This window comes from Alligator sinensis, unplaced genomic scaffold (genome assembly GCF_000455745.1).
Source record: "Alligator sinensis unplaced genomic scaffold, ASM45574v1 scaffold849_1, whole genome shotgun sequence".
In the NCBI taxonomy this organism is placed as follows: Eukaryota; Metazoa; Chordata; order Crocodylia; family Alligatoridae; genus Alligator; species Alligator sinensis.
Genome location: NW_005842271.1, coordinates 298,354 through 313,385, shown reverse-complemented (window position 1 = coordinate 313,385; position 15,032 = coordinate 298,354). Strand labels below are relative to the sequence as shown.

Below are 15,032 nucleotides of genomic sequence, written 5' to 3'. Positions count from 1 at the left end.
CTTTCCCTTTTGCTCCACTGAAGAGGGCTAATAGCCCTAACCTGCTGTGGGGGGAAGTCCAACCATCCCTTTCCCCTGGCCTGGGTGCTGCCTGGGCCTTGTGTTTTGGTTTGAAAGGGCTTCCACATGGAAGTGTGTGCGTACTTGACTGTTTGTGTGTGTGTAGGAGATTGTGTGTGTTTATACTTGATTGTGTTTCTGTGCATGTTTGGACTTGACTGTGTTTGTATGTGTGTGTGCATAGGAGATGGTGTGTAGGAGGTGTGTGTTTGTACTTGACTGTCTTTGTGTGTGTGTGTAGGAGATTGTGTGTTGGGGCTTGACTGTGTGTGTGTGTTTGGACTTGACTGTGTTTGTGTGTAGGAGGCTGTGTGTTTGTACTTGACTGTGTGTGTGTAGGAGGCTGTGTACTTGATTGTGGGTTTGCGTGTGTGTGTGTGTGTGTGTGTGTGTGTGTGTGTAGAAGGCTGTGTGTATTTGTACTTCATTTTGTGCATGTAGGAGACTGTGTGTGTTTGTACTTGACTCTGTGTGTATGTGTGTGTGTGTGTGTTTGTACTTGATCCACGAGAAGGTAACAGGATTCTCTGTGTTCAAACCCAATGGGCTGTTGGCCATTAATTTGCCTCTCTGGCTGTCATTACAGACATTTCTAAAATCTGATGGCTAAGGAGAAAACTGCGGGCTAGATTTCACTCAAAGGGGTCTTACTTGTTAACCATTTTCTTTCTCTCCCTATTTTATTTTTTGGCTGCTTTGCCACACCCCTTAAATCCAGAGAGAAGACACTGACTGAGGAGGATGGCAGAGAGACCCAAAGGGCTTTTGACATTTTCTTGTTAATGGGAGGCAATAGTTTGTTTGTAGCCCCACTGTGTGTGTCTCTGTTGGTGTCCTGCAGGGAAGGGATTTAGGCAATAGTCAGTTTTGAGCGGTTTTAACAACCAGGAGCAAGGATTCCTGAGGTCCAGTCCCTGCCAATCAGGAATTGGCATCTAAAGTTTCATTTACATTTATGAAACTGCTAGTAAAAGCCAAGTAGTTACCTGGTTGCTTTCCCATTATCCTAGGAGCAAACTCTATAGTAAAGCACCACCTTTTTTATCTAGTAACTTCTGATGTACAGTTATTTGGGAATAATTCAGAGAAAGAAATATTTCAAAGAAAGAAAGAAACCCTTGTAATGCATTTGAGATAATTGGAGGTCAAACATGAACTTGTTTCGCATAAAAATAACAAGAAACATAACTATAGTAACAGGCTTTTACTGAAGCTTTGATTCACACATTTACAACAGGAGAAGAAAGGACGCTAAACAAACTAATTAGAAGTATATTTAACATAAAGCAATAGAGAAGTGGGTTTAATAATGAAATTTACTGGGTGAAATATATCACCATCTATAGTTGTAAATAAGTTTTCCTCAACTCCCTCCCCTCCCCCTGCCAAGTTCAGTGTTTTGTTATCATTCAGTAGGTAATACATACTTTTTGTTTTTAAGCATTGAAGTGCTGGGATGTATCATAATTTCATTTTCCAAATACAAATCATTTAAATTTTTTTTTATAGCCAATACATTCCTAAAACTATTGTAGACTTCCCTTTTTTTCCAACAATATACTCCTATAATAGATAACTTTGTATTCCTACAACATATATCATACAAATTTAATTGAAGTGGAAATACAAATGAATGAATTCGTCATCTACTTCTTTTTGTACGTTTTAACATTTTGTTATCTGGGTTGAATCTGAAACGAACAACACACAGTTCCCTGTTTTCTTTACAAATTTCTGGTATTCATGCTAGTAAATTGTTTTGAATCAGTTGTGACATTCTGAGGGGAAAATATAAGACAAAAGCGTCCAATCATTTTGTACTTACATAACTTTGTTCACATGATATGTGCATAGTTATTGAAAATAATGTTAAATATATTTTGGTTATCTTGAATCCTACTGGTGAATCTTCAATTGTAATTTGTACCATCAGGACTTTTATATATTGCTTTCTTGGAATGCATTTTGCATTGGAAAGCTATTCTGATATAACTGACTGTGAAGTGGACAAAATTTTAGATCAGGTTCCTCTTCTCACTGAAGGTCTTTGTTACCTATATGTTTCCCAGTGAAAATGTGCTGTGTACAGCCGCTACTGCATGTTTTTAGCTTGTGATAAAAACTTTGAATGCTACTGTTGAAACTGAGTTCAACTCTTGTATATTGTAGTTTTATCTCATATTATAATAAATAATTTGGTAGATAAGAGACAAAAGTATGTACTATTGATGTGTTGGTATATTTGACAGTGCTCATTCCAGTTTTCAAGTGATAACATTTAAACTCCCTTCCTCTGCTTTTATAAAACGTGACCTAGGATTAAAAAACCTCTTCCTAAAACATATATATGTCAAGCACCATAGAAAGCAAATATTAATTATTTATATTATCTTTTTCTGTTTTGAAAAAGACGACTTTATGAACTCTGGGTAAAACAGGTCTCCTTTTTTATAAGGAGAGTTTATTCAGCATACTTCTATATTAGAGCTGCTGATCATATTTCACAGAGCTGTTAAAGCACTTAAAACCTAAAATTAGGTACTGTCTGGTAGAAAATATTTCAAATCACTCCTTGAAGAAATAAATAGAGAAGTGTGCTTTAAAAAAAAGACATTTTGAAATGTCATTGAACAGGAATGGCCGTGCTTTTGCTTGTGTTAAATATAATACACTTACAACTTAAAGCTCTTTGCTCTCTGCACTTTGAGGGTGGTTCCCCCAGCCAAAAAACATTCCTTGATCTCTTCTAAACTACTATCACCTAAAGAATCTTAAATTAATTATACCACAATCAGGTATTTTGTTACAACAGGTACTGCTTGAACAAAAGTGATACCAAGAAGTATCAAATGAATTTCTAACATACCTGTACTTCCAGGGGTTATTTTTTACCACATGCATTCAGTTGCTTATTGACATAAATGCTGGTGGAACACTTACTATTACAGAAAACATGAACATATTTTTTCTCTAGACCTGTGACCACAACTATATTTAATATCTGTATTTTATTTTTCTTGTATGTCAGTTTGATTTATTTTTCAGTTTGGAATGCAGAGCTAGGTTCACTTATTTATAATCATATAGTTACAATTTGCAAAAAGAATATAAACCCAGACAAACTGAGCAATTTACAAATAGTTGTCAAGTTTGCCAAGTGTTTTTAAAGCTTTGTAAAAGTCAACCAGTAAACCAGATTTAGTAGGAGCATCACAGATTCTGAAATGACATATAATGATACCTGAGGTTTTATTGTGTACTTCAGTGAACTCTGTGATTTCTAGCTATCTTGGAGTTCATGTTTATTATGACTAAGGAAACAAATGGTTTCTATAAAGCTTTCTAAAATTTTGCAACAGAAAAGCAGAATATCATGTGATTTAGAGAGAATACTTAATATTTAGATTATGGTTTCAGAGGTTTGTAAGTAAACTTTACAATGCAATATTTAAAGCAGATTCAGTTCTTTAGTTTTAGGTATTATATAAATGCGAGTCCAACTGTAACCTTTCCTGTCATTGAAGAGCACTAATTGATCTTGTGGGCCCTGACATAATAGTATAGTTTGATATTTGAAACCTTTCAGCTTTGGCATGGCCCTTTAATCACCTCTGAGATTTCAGAGCATGGTTCTACTGAAGATATACAAATCTTACTCTTTTGAAATTAAGTAAAAATGCTTATTAAAAGTAAACTCTGTATGTGTTTGCTTCCTTTTGAAGTCAGTGGGAGTTTTAGCTGTCTGAACTCTGAAACTGACTGATTAGATCTTCCAGTCTGCAGTTAAAAATACTTACATGGTGGCATTTTAGATATTAATATATAGAAACAGCAATTCTTTGGAAAGTGATCATTTTGACCAAGTCCATGCTACTGTCCTGTGTCTTGTATTTGTCATTAAACCAGAAATGCTTAAGGGAATCTGGACCCTTTTTTCTTTTCATAACAATGTGAAAACTCTGATATGAGGAACATATGTCTGGCAAATATAGAATGAATTTTATGCAGAAAATCTATTTATTTAAAATGTGCATTTATATTCCATAATCTAAGTAGTAATGTTACCTGAAATAATCTACTGAAGACACATACAGTATGGGACCTTAGTGTAAAATATTTCATGCCGATTACTGGATATATGGTCCATATATTGCTTAAATAGTAAATTTATCTTTCTGGGTTTTTTTAAATCCTGTATTAAAACAGGATGGACACCCCAGTACATAAGTCTCATTACAGGGTTCTCATGCTGATCAGTCCCTATATACAAGCTGTGACATTTTCAGCAAAATGGCTAAGTCTAGTGGACTCAGAGAAGAAAATTTTAAACATACTGTATTTGCAATTGTTTCCAAGTTCATTATGGCAATAAATCATTCTTCAAGAACTTTCAGAGCTTTGTGGACTTAAGCAAGTTCAGCACAATTTTTCTCTTTAAGATCCTAGGCCCAGTTGCTGAGGTTCCTAGGTCTACTGATTTCAAAGAGAGGATTTCAATGACAGGATTCTCATTGTTTAAGGATTTGGACCCTACTCTATAGAACAAAAGGAAAAATCATCGTGGTTCCACGCTACGTTGCTTTATCTAGAAATACAGTATAATCAGTAAGTTTCTGAGAAAATGTTTAATTGTATTTGACCAATGTAATTTCTCAAGAGCAGCTTATTTGGACAACAGTGGTAGAGTACAGTATCTCTGTGTTGTTGCTGAACTGTATAATTTTGTAATTCAACTCCTCCACACATTGTGAAGACCTGCCAAAATCATGACAAAATATCTTCATATAAAAGGTGGCATTTCGTATCCATGATAACGTTTAGCTTTTTTATTTAAAGATCAATTCATATTTATTTTTTGTTGATGTAATATTCAAAGCATAACACTCTGTTACTTATTTGACCTGACCCAACTAAAGTTCACATTGAAAGCAATGAAAAGAATTAATGATGCCTTTTTTTAATTGGATTGAAGCATAGAGTAAGCATTTTGCGATTGACACATCTATAATTAAACCACAAAAATCTACATTAGCATGCCATTAAGGGACTGATTTAGACCACAAAACAGAGAAATATGGAGTTAAGCTCAAAGCTTTGAGCAGAATTCTGTTTATTATTTGCATGTAGCTCTTGAAATCAATGCTGTTGCGTGGGTGTAACTGGAAACGTAAATTTGACCCTTTGTGTTAGCTTTTCAGCTGGCATAAATCGGCACAGGTCTGTTGAAATGAGTGTAGCTCTCCTAACCTTATACTAGCTAAGGCTCAAGCCCTTTATCTTTAACTCAGTTTGTTATGCCTCAAGGTAGTACAGTACACATTTTGTGTAATGTTACATGCTCAGTTTGGAGATGCCTGCAATCTGCTGACAAAACAAAGTGGATTAAGGATACAGTTACAGCCATCCCCTGATTTTCTTCTATTTTAAGGATTTTCAGACTCTTATGTTCAAATATCTTATTCATTTTTTTACAGCGCAGAAGCAAAAGGAAAAGGAAAAAAAAACTTGAGGCTAATTATCTCTTTTGAATACTGGTTTCATCACACATATTATATCAAATGACTTTTGCTTTTCTCCAGATAGTTTTGGTGCCCCAAAAGTGAGTAGTTAGACCATGTTTATATTAATAAGTAAAGTTGAAGCAACAGAAGTTGCTAAGTCTAGCACATAAGTTAAAGCATATTAAACTCCTGCTGCATGTTTAAGCCATTTAAAAATAGAGTTGCTTAGTTTGCTATGGCTTATTCCAAAATACTTACAGAGCGTTAATGTCATGTTACACCTAAATGAGAAGCATCCACATGGAGTGTGACACTTTAATGTATGTGACTTGACTTAAAAGCATTTGTTGAGTTCTCTTTGTTTTCTTGAGTACCTGGGTACAAACTTGATTTCAAAGAAACAAGAATAATCTAGGTAGGCATTCAGATTTCCTTGCCAAGTTCAGTCAGTGCTTCTATTATTCCAGTTCTGCCATCAGGAGGACTAATGGATGGTTAACTGTGTGCTAAACAGTAGTAGTTTTGCAATCTGCATAATTGGGTAATAGGGAGACCCCATTTTCAGCTTTTATCCAAGTAACCTTTGGCTCTATAGTAGGTCCCCACAGGTGGAAGGCTAAATTGGTAATACACTATGCTACCTTTATGAATATTTATTATACCCTGTTCCAATATAAAACTGCTATAGTATCTTGTCTTAATCCGTCTCAGTTATTTGCACTGTTATCCATCAACCAACTCTGACATTGCAAAGCAATAGTTCTGGGTGTAGTTTCAGTGAGTGTGGTAATGTCCTTCATGTGAAGTGGCCACTTGAAGCCTTGTCTATTTATTTTTATTTTCTGTCTCATTCCTATTGAGATAGATACCAAAAACTGTATTAAGGTATGCTCTATTCCACTTCCTCTGGACTAGAGTTTGTGGCTAGTTTATATAGGCAAATTTTGGCTTGGTCACAGTTGAAATAGAATTTGAGTGCTCAACAAACTCCCTAAGGAGTATTGTAAATATTTATACTACCATGCTATGGTTTTTGGTTCTCCTAGAAAACTATAAGTAGAATATATCTTACAGATGCGCTAGAAACTGGTTCATTCTGCATCATTTAGATTGCAGGGGGTCTTTAGAGCAAGCACCGTGCTTTTGTTCTGTCTTTGTACAGCGTGAACACAGTGAAATCCTGCTGGTCCATGATTAGTCCATGACTAGTCACTTGTGCCTTGGTGGTAAGATAACATAAATTACTAATTGCATGGAGACTTTTGGCATCTAATGGAGGTAACAGTCACGGCTTGTGGCATATGTATACAGAAATATAAGTATAAAATCATATAAAGTTTGCAGGTGTGTTCACTATTGTCTCAGACCTGCTCTTATGAAGGGAAGACAAAACATAATTATATTGGAAATAGAATCTAATCTTCAAAAAGTTTTTTTTTAATTGCTGTCTCTGTGAGGTGAATCATTTCTAACAGTGGTCATTGTCTTTTGTTGCTTTGGAAAATATTTAATTCATGCCATGTATTTTTTAGTTAATCTCCATTCTTACAAAGTAATACTCAACACAATATTTTAAACACACTATTTTAAAAGTTTGCTAAATTATTTTTATATATTTGGTCATAAATTAACATTAAAATACTCCTGGTACACCATGCATTATGGGTTTTTGAAATCAGATCTTCCAATATTTTAAAAGTTTGATTAATAAAGTTAATAGTGTTGGTTTAGTAGACTTCTTTAAGGCTTTGGACTTAGTATTACATGGTGTTTTGATAGCAAAACTTGAAGTATTTAAAATCAATATGGCATGCATTAAATGGATCAAAAACTGGTTAAATGGTATAAACAGAGAATCTCTGATAAGCAGCTACATTTCTAGCAGGGTTCTGCACAGATTGCTTATTATTAGATGTATATTATTTAATGTTTTATCAGTGGCCAACTAAAAACCTAAATTAGTACTGTTGAAGTTTGTAGATGACAAAGATTGGTACATGATAAATCATTAAGATGATGGGTCACTAATACAGAATGATCTGGATTATGTGGTAAACTGGGCACAAGCAAACAATCTGCGTTGCATTGTGACTAAATGAAAGTCGTAAGTTTGTACAAAAAGGTAGTTGCAGAAGGTCAGACTACTCTGGAAAGTAGTGACTTGAAAAATACCTTGCCTGCCACTGTGCTTGATAATCAGTTGAATGGGAGCTGCTAGTGCCATGCTGTATATAGAAGGGCTGATAAACAGGACAATATTGAGCAGTAGAACAGTTGCATTACTTCTGTATTTGGTACTGTTAGAACTGCCACTGAAACATTATCTTCAGTTCTAGACTCCATTCTTCCAGAGAGACATTAAAGAAATGGAGATATTTCAGAAAGAAGGCACAAGAATGATTAAAGAAATACAAAGAAATTTTATACAAATATAAAGAAATGCTTTATAGTGAAAAATTTAAAGAAGTTTAAATGTAGTTAGTTTTTTTGAAGGCAAGGAATGCCTTGATTTATAAGTGCCTATATGGGAAGTAGAAGTATAATAAAAGGACACTTCAGACTAGAAGAAAAAGTATAATAAGAGCCACTTTTTGAACATGGAAGATAGACAAATTCAGGGTAAAAATCAGGCAGTTTTTTTTTTACAGCATCTAATGCAGTGAACTTGGGTTCATGAACTCTATATATGTACTCTATATATATCTTAGTTAGTCTAAATGGCTAGGGATAGAAATTACACGTAAACTGGTAAAAGTAATCAGAAACTGGTTCAAATCTGTAACTCAACAGAAGTTCAGTGGATATAAACTACTTTCAAAATGGCTAAAACAGTTTAAGATCAACCTAGATGCAGTATCAGACTTGACTGATTTAGGTTAAATCAGTTCATTGAACTTCTGTCCCACATCCCCTCCAGATTAAAATTAACTCAGTCCCCCAGCATCCCAGGATGCTTTGTACCTCCCTAGTGAATGCCCTCTCCTGTGAGGTAGACAGGCTAGTCTTGGCTCAAGCTGTCTGGCCAGCTGAGCAGGGAGGCATGCTCTAGCACCCCCTGTCTTCTGGCCTGGGTCACTGCAGGCATATAGCTGCATTTCCAGAATCAGAAGTGAATGTCTGTTTACTTGCTTATCAGTTCAATCTGCGCAGCTGAGACTAACCTGCAAAGATTGAATTGATTCAGCCTTAGACTTTTCGACTGTCTGTACTCAGCCTAAAGGTGCATATCTACCCTGTCTTCTGACTGACTTCAGATTAACACAGCTAACTTAATTCTCCATTTTTCTAAGTCATAGAGAGTTATTCAGCCACTTTGTAGAGGTTTAGTGGATTTTCCATCACTGACATTTTTAACGTTAGGTTTTCTGGAAGGTATGATTTAGTTCAGGGTTGTCCAACTTCTGAGTGTCTGGGGCCACATATCTCATGGGCTTTATGGACCTCCCCACTGCACAAGTCATATGTTTGCCAGGCCCCCAGTACCCTTATTAATGTGCCTTTTTACATAATTACTTCATGTTACATACATGCTACCAGTTCTTATTACATTCTTTTTAATTAAATTAAAATAAATTAAATTTACCAGTGGTATGAGCAAGTTGTTGTAATGACTCTTCCCCTAGCATTTAAGTTTCTATAACAATTGTTGGAGGTCTATGGTCAGAATGACCATAGATGGCCTTTGTAAAAATTTGTGTGAAGAAAGACTTGGAACCATCAACAATTTTTAGTATTTTTATTAACATTTTCTCTAAATGTCTTAGTTGGATATGTTGGCACATCAGCATTTTGTTAATTATTTAATGTATTCTCATATATTCCTGTTAAATTGGTACCAATTTGATGCTACTGCTATAGACATAATAAATATTTTTTTTTGTTTTTGTCAGTTTCTCCAAGATGCAACCTGTGTTCTTGTAGATTCTGGAGTGGGTTCAACAGCTTATCTAGATACAACTGTTTACTTACTTTTCTATTTCTTAGAGGAATGGCACACCCTTGTTCCTAGTTCATCTATTTGAAGGATAGTACTGTGAATTTGAAATTTATTGAATCTAATAAAAAACAAAACAAAATAAAACCTTCCTCTCCTTCCACTCCCCCAAAATCACAGGTTAAGTTGTTACATATACTGTTGAACCCCAAGCTATTTTTCTGTGGTTTTAGTTGACACAATTTCCTGTTTCAAAATGTTATCTTCATCATCTCTTCAAGACTCACATAAACAGCAATGGAAACAGAATATACTGAAGTAACAGTGAAACTGATTTGTCAAATATTCAACATAAAGAAATTAAAAGCGTTTTTTTTCTTCTAAATGCTTTCCTTTCTAGTACCACAGCTTTTGGTTGTAACAACAGATATAAAGTAATGCACAGGTTCATCCAAACCAGAGGATATTATTGTTGAATACCTTGCTGACAATGTGGTATTCTTTCTGAAAGCAATTTGAATTCATTCATGGTATATTGTATAGGCCTGGATATTTATATGAATGGTGCTTTTTCTTAATTTAATTTTATGTAGGCATAGAAAGGAAACATTTTTTTTTTTGTTAATGTCTCTCTTTTTGGATTTCACAGCAGTTTCAATATAACCGAGTAAGTGCAACCACGTTATAAATCAGAAGTACTGTGTCTTTGTCTAAAAATATTTAATTTTATAACTTAGTGAAAAATCATAGAGAAGTGTGATTTTTTAAAGTTGATGGTGTTTGTTTATATATGTAGGCCACCCAATGATTATAGTAATTCTTTTCTCAAGGCCTTGTTTAAGCTGAGCAAAAATGTTTAGTTTTTAGTGGTTTGTTTTCAGTCTTTTTTCCACAAAAGATAAAGAAAATGCTTCAAAAAAACACCAGAATATGTAATTTAGCAAAAAACCCACTGACCTATAAGACCACAAATAACATAAAATTAATGTTTCCAATAGATTTAAAAATAATCCGTATGCACTTCTTTGCTTCTCTGTATTACTCATTCCTGGAACGCAGTGCATGATTTTTCGAAATCTAGACAGAATCATATGTGCTATTATATTTATTTTTGTAAATTAGCTTTGTTTTATTTTTATGGAGGAAAAGAATGAGATAAAAAGTTTACAATAATTCTGGAATGCCTTTTTTTGTGATCTGTCTAATTTTTTTTTCTGGCCAGAGCATTTTGAGGTTGGTTAACTTGGAGTGAGTCAGAAGGATATATATGTAGCTTGCATATTTTATTTAAGTAGAAACCAGGAGATCTCTTCTCTCATCAATGTTCCAGGATATTCCTAGATACATACTAATTTCAGTTTGTATGCATGGTAATTGCACAGTGTATCCTGAAATCTAGTCAGGAAAAGATTATTTCAAGTTGATAGCTCTCTGCTCTCAAATTCTTTATCATGAATCCCATTCTTTGTTATACAAATAGAGATAAATCATTTAAACCGTGTGTGTACAAATTCAGTAGCTGGTTTTATAAAAATTATAATGATCTCTCCTTACACGTGAAAGCTGTACTAAGCTGCTATTTTATCACATGTAAATGACACACATTGTTTCAGGCTTTGGTTAGAAGTTTTTATAAATTCCTCATCATCCTTTTCACTTGTCTCCTTGTACCATATGAAAGGCCAGTGAGCAAAAATAGTCTGTGGATGCATCCACATGTGCATTTTACCATGAAGCAGACTAATTAGCTCTGCAGTAAAATGTCACTATTTACGTGAGCGCAGGTAATAGGGCACAATAAACTAATTAACTCCTCCCTAAGATAGTATTGTTGGGGACAGTACTATCTTAGGGTGGAGTAGCTAACTGCACTGAAATGCACATGTAGATGGTGACTGGGTGGGGAGGCCAGACTCCTGGCTGCTGTCTAGCCACATAGCTCCCCAAGTTCTGGACCCTTGTGCCCCTCTGCCACTCAGTGCTTCCACGCAGAGCCCAGGGCTGATCCCACGAGCCCCCTGCCAGCCTGGGCCTGCTCTGCCAGCCTGGGACAGCTCAAATTACTGCTGTCCTGGGCTCGTGTAGACACTGTGCCTGGGAGCAGTTTACTCTGGCTCAAAGCTCTGGAGTTTGTTGCTTCACCTTAATTTCCCCATGTAGATGCACCCAGTAGGCATGGATCAGATTAACGTCCCAATTTACCTGTGACACTCTTACCTACAGAACAAATGTAGGGACCTCATTTCCTCAAGCATATTGCTGATGATCCTGGGCTTGTTTGTCTGAGTCACACTCGTTTGCCCTTTATTGCAGTTGCTGTGATCTTGTACTTCAGTTGAGAAATTAGTGTTACAGAATTAGGTTATATTTTCTTAGCTTAGCCTTTTTTTATACTCTGTATGTTAATCCTTGAACAGAGGAAGTTTAAGATATCACAAGACCAATGCCTTCATTAAGAAAACTCATCTCAAACACGTCAAAGGAACAACTCAAACCAAGACTTAACTCTTTGAGCATGTCTACTTCACATTGGACAGAGCTAGAGAGTATAACTGGAAGGATGTCCTTCTCAGTCACTTCTGCTCTCTATGTACAACATGCTGGAAAATATGTGGCTGTCATTACAGATATGCCACCAGGTATGTCCAGTTCCAGTTGTATGAACATGATTAAGATTGAGAGTGGCCCTGGGCTACATGACATTTTTGGCATGCAGCATACATTGGGTATGAACAAGTAGGGGCAACATATTTTCAGTGGTGCTCTCTAGCTCTATTTACTCTGGTGTAAGCATGGCTTAATCAAAACAAGGCAGAAAAGAAAACTCTTGTTGTTTTCAATAGCTCCCCTCACCTAAGAAACCACAGGAAAAATTAACAAGTGTGTAAGTAGACACCACAGTATACAGAACTTACAAGACTGTATCATGGAATTGTTTAGTGACTTGTCATAACCCTGTATTAAATAATTTAATGTGGGTTTCTCAAGCTTTTAATGAGCAAAACTTGGTGGGATGACGCACATGTTTAATTTGATTATTGTATTTTAGTTTTTAGTATCAATTCAAATAAGAAAGCAAGACATTTTTTTTTTCCTTTAGAGGATCAGAGAATAACAAAGGTAATTTAGACTCCTCTCTCTACTGTAACATGCTTGACACGACTCCTGTGAGTAGTTCTTAGGCCTGTGCAAAGCAGCTAGTTTTCGCTTCGGATTTGGATTTGACCAATTTGGGGGACAGTGATTCAGTTCGGTGATTTGAATTACTGTCCCAATTCAATTCAGCCAAATCTCCAAATCTCTGAATCAGCCAGGCCAGGCCCATCCCCCACCCCTCTCCCAGCTGGCAATGGCTGCCCCGCCTGCCCCAGCTCCTGGCACTTGTTAAAAAAAAGCCCTAGCTCAGCAGTTGCTGAAATGCAGGGGATGATCCCTGCTGCCCTCCACTGCTCCACACTGGATGGGGGACTCTGCACGAGCCCCCTGCCCTCCCACTCCCCCAGCCACCCATCATAGATTCTATGATTCTATGAATACACCAATTTAACCTAAATCAGTTAAGTCTGATACTACATCTATCCAGGTTTATCTTATACTGGGATTGACTATTTTACAAGTAGTTTATGTGCACTGAACTTCTTTTGTGTTACAGATTTGAACTGGTTTCTGATCATTTATACCAGTTAATGTGTAACTTCTGTCCCTAGCCTTAGAGCAGTATTCCTGGACATAAGCTCAAAATAAATGAGAAAATTCCATTCTTGCTTAAGCACTTCCTTTTTGACTGCAGATACTGTAGATATAGGCAATCCTTTAAAAAATCAGCAACAGGCAAAATTTAGAGATTATTTTTCCTCCACCAGGGGTCACTGAGTAGATTCAGCAGTAGGCAGGCCTTGCTCTGATAAAATAAGCCCTCCATTAAGTCTTTGGCAAGACACCTTGTCCAGTCAGTTGCAGATCAAAGTCTGTGTAGAGGGAAGAATCTCAACATTTTGCAAGTCATTAGCAGACAAAGAAGTGGGTGCTGGACAAGGTACAAAGAGTTCTACAAAGCTTTTAAACTCTTCCAAGAGTGGCTTTCTCATCTCGCCAAAATTAAAAATTTCTAAATTCAGAAAGATATGAAGGAGGCAAGATCTCATCCTCTAGAAACAGGGGCCATGGAACAAGTTCAGAAGAAGAAGGAAATGGGAGTATTCCATACTATTCATAATTCCAAAGCATTGTACACATTACAATTTGAGCTTTTCAGTATGATTCTTGCACCCAATTTGAATTCAAATAGCGGAGACTGGTTAGCCTAGCTGAGCCTAAGCTCTATAAGATTTCTATGCCATTTTCTGCCTTGTTCATGGTTCCTTAACCTTGAAAGGAACACTGAGAGAAAACAAGGTGAGGGAAAACTTGCTGAGTTGTGTGTATTCTCCCTCCACCTGTCACTTTTCCCTAGGAAAGCAAGATGTGGTTCCATGTGATCAAGCTGTCAAGATGACTTCATATTCTTCATCAATTATTTATTGCATTTAAGGCATTTAAAGTTCTTCACTGATCTGTTCTCCTCTGCCATTAGAACATCTTTTCATTCTGTTCTTTTTTGTTAAAGGGTTGGCGTTTCTTTCAGTAAAGCACAGCATTCGTACTGTTCAAAGGGAAAATGCAAAATTATAAATTATTTAACGGCAATCAGGTTATCAAAATAGTAAGAAATGAGCTTCACTTTTGCTAAGGTGCTTTAAGAACACATCAAAGAAACACTCAAGTGCACACCCAGGAAATCTGCAAAGCCAAGAACTTTGGGTAACTTTTTCTAACAGATTGCTTTTGGCATTCCACTGATCTAAAGCAATGGTTCTCAACCTTTTACAGTGGTGGCCTGGGTGCTCACAATTCTGGGCCCTCCAGTAAGGTATTGGGGGAAGGGGGAGGGAGGGAGATGGCAGCTAATTGGAAAGAGGGTGAGGGAGAGCAGGGAGAACTGTGGAGGGGATCAATGGCATGGCACAAGGCAGGGAAGGGGACACTTTGGGCTGAGCTGCATGCTGCTAATCACTGATATGTGGACTGGATCTGGTCACTTCAGGGGGGTGTCCTCCCTTGTCCATTGGCTGTAGGCTGAGTACCATTGATTTACAGCTAAAAAGTTAGAACATTGCAAAGTGTATATTTTAAAATCACAAACTTCATGCATACATTTCAGGAAACTTCAAAATGATAATTTAAAAAAATGTCAGAGTCCACACATTTATATATCTAAAATGAGTTTCTGAAGTCATGTGACAGCCTCAGCATTGACTTTGGTGTACCAGGATTTACCTCCAAATCTGAGAGAGAGAAGGGTACTTTTCTTGAGAGGGTAGATCTAGGGCTACAGCATGAACAGTATGGCCATAGGAATCTATGGAGAAGCCTAACCCAAGGATAAGACTTGAAATTAATGTTGTTATTTAATTACTAGCAAATTGCCTGTCATGAATGATGTGGGGGTAGAGCACCAACACCGAGTGCCCTGTGGTACCACCACTCTGCCTCTGGCC

At 36.5% G+C, this 15,032-nt stretch overlaps 1 protein-coding gene across 17 annotated transcripts in view; it reads left to right on the top strand.

The window, feature by feature from the left end:
• The window catches only part of EYA4 (EYA transcriptional coactivator and phosphatase 4), a 245,583-nt gene that overhangs the window by 1,631 nt on the left and 228,920 nt on the right, over window positions 1-15,032 (top strand). For 2 of the 17 annotated variants that reach the window (XM_025209219.1, XM_025209202.1), the window contains exon 1: window positions 4,504-4,665. The exons of the other annotated variants lie outside the window; for them this stretch is intronic. The gene's annotated coding sequence lies outside the window, so the exon portion shown is untranslated. Of the gene's footprint in view, window positions 1-4,503; window positions 4,666-15,032 lie in introns of those variants that run through there. 17 annotated transcript variants of the gene reach the window in all.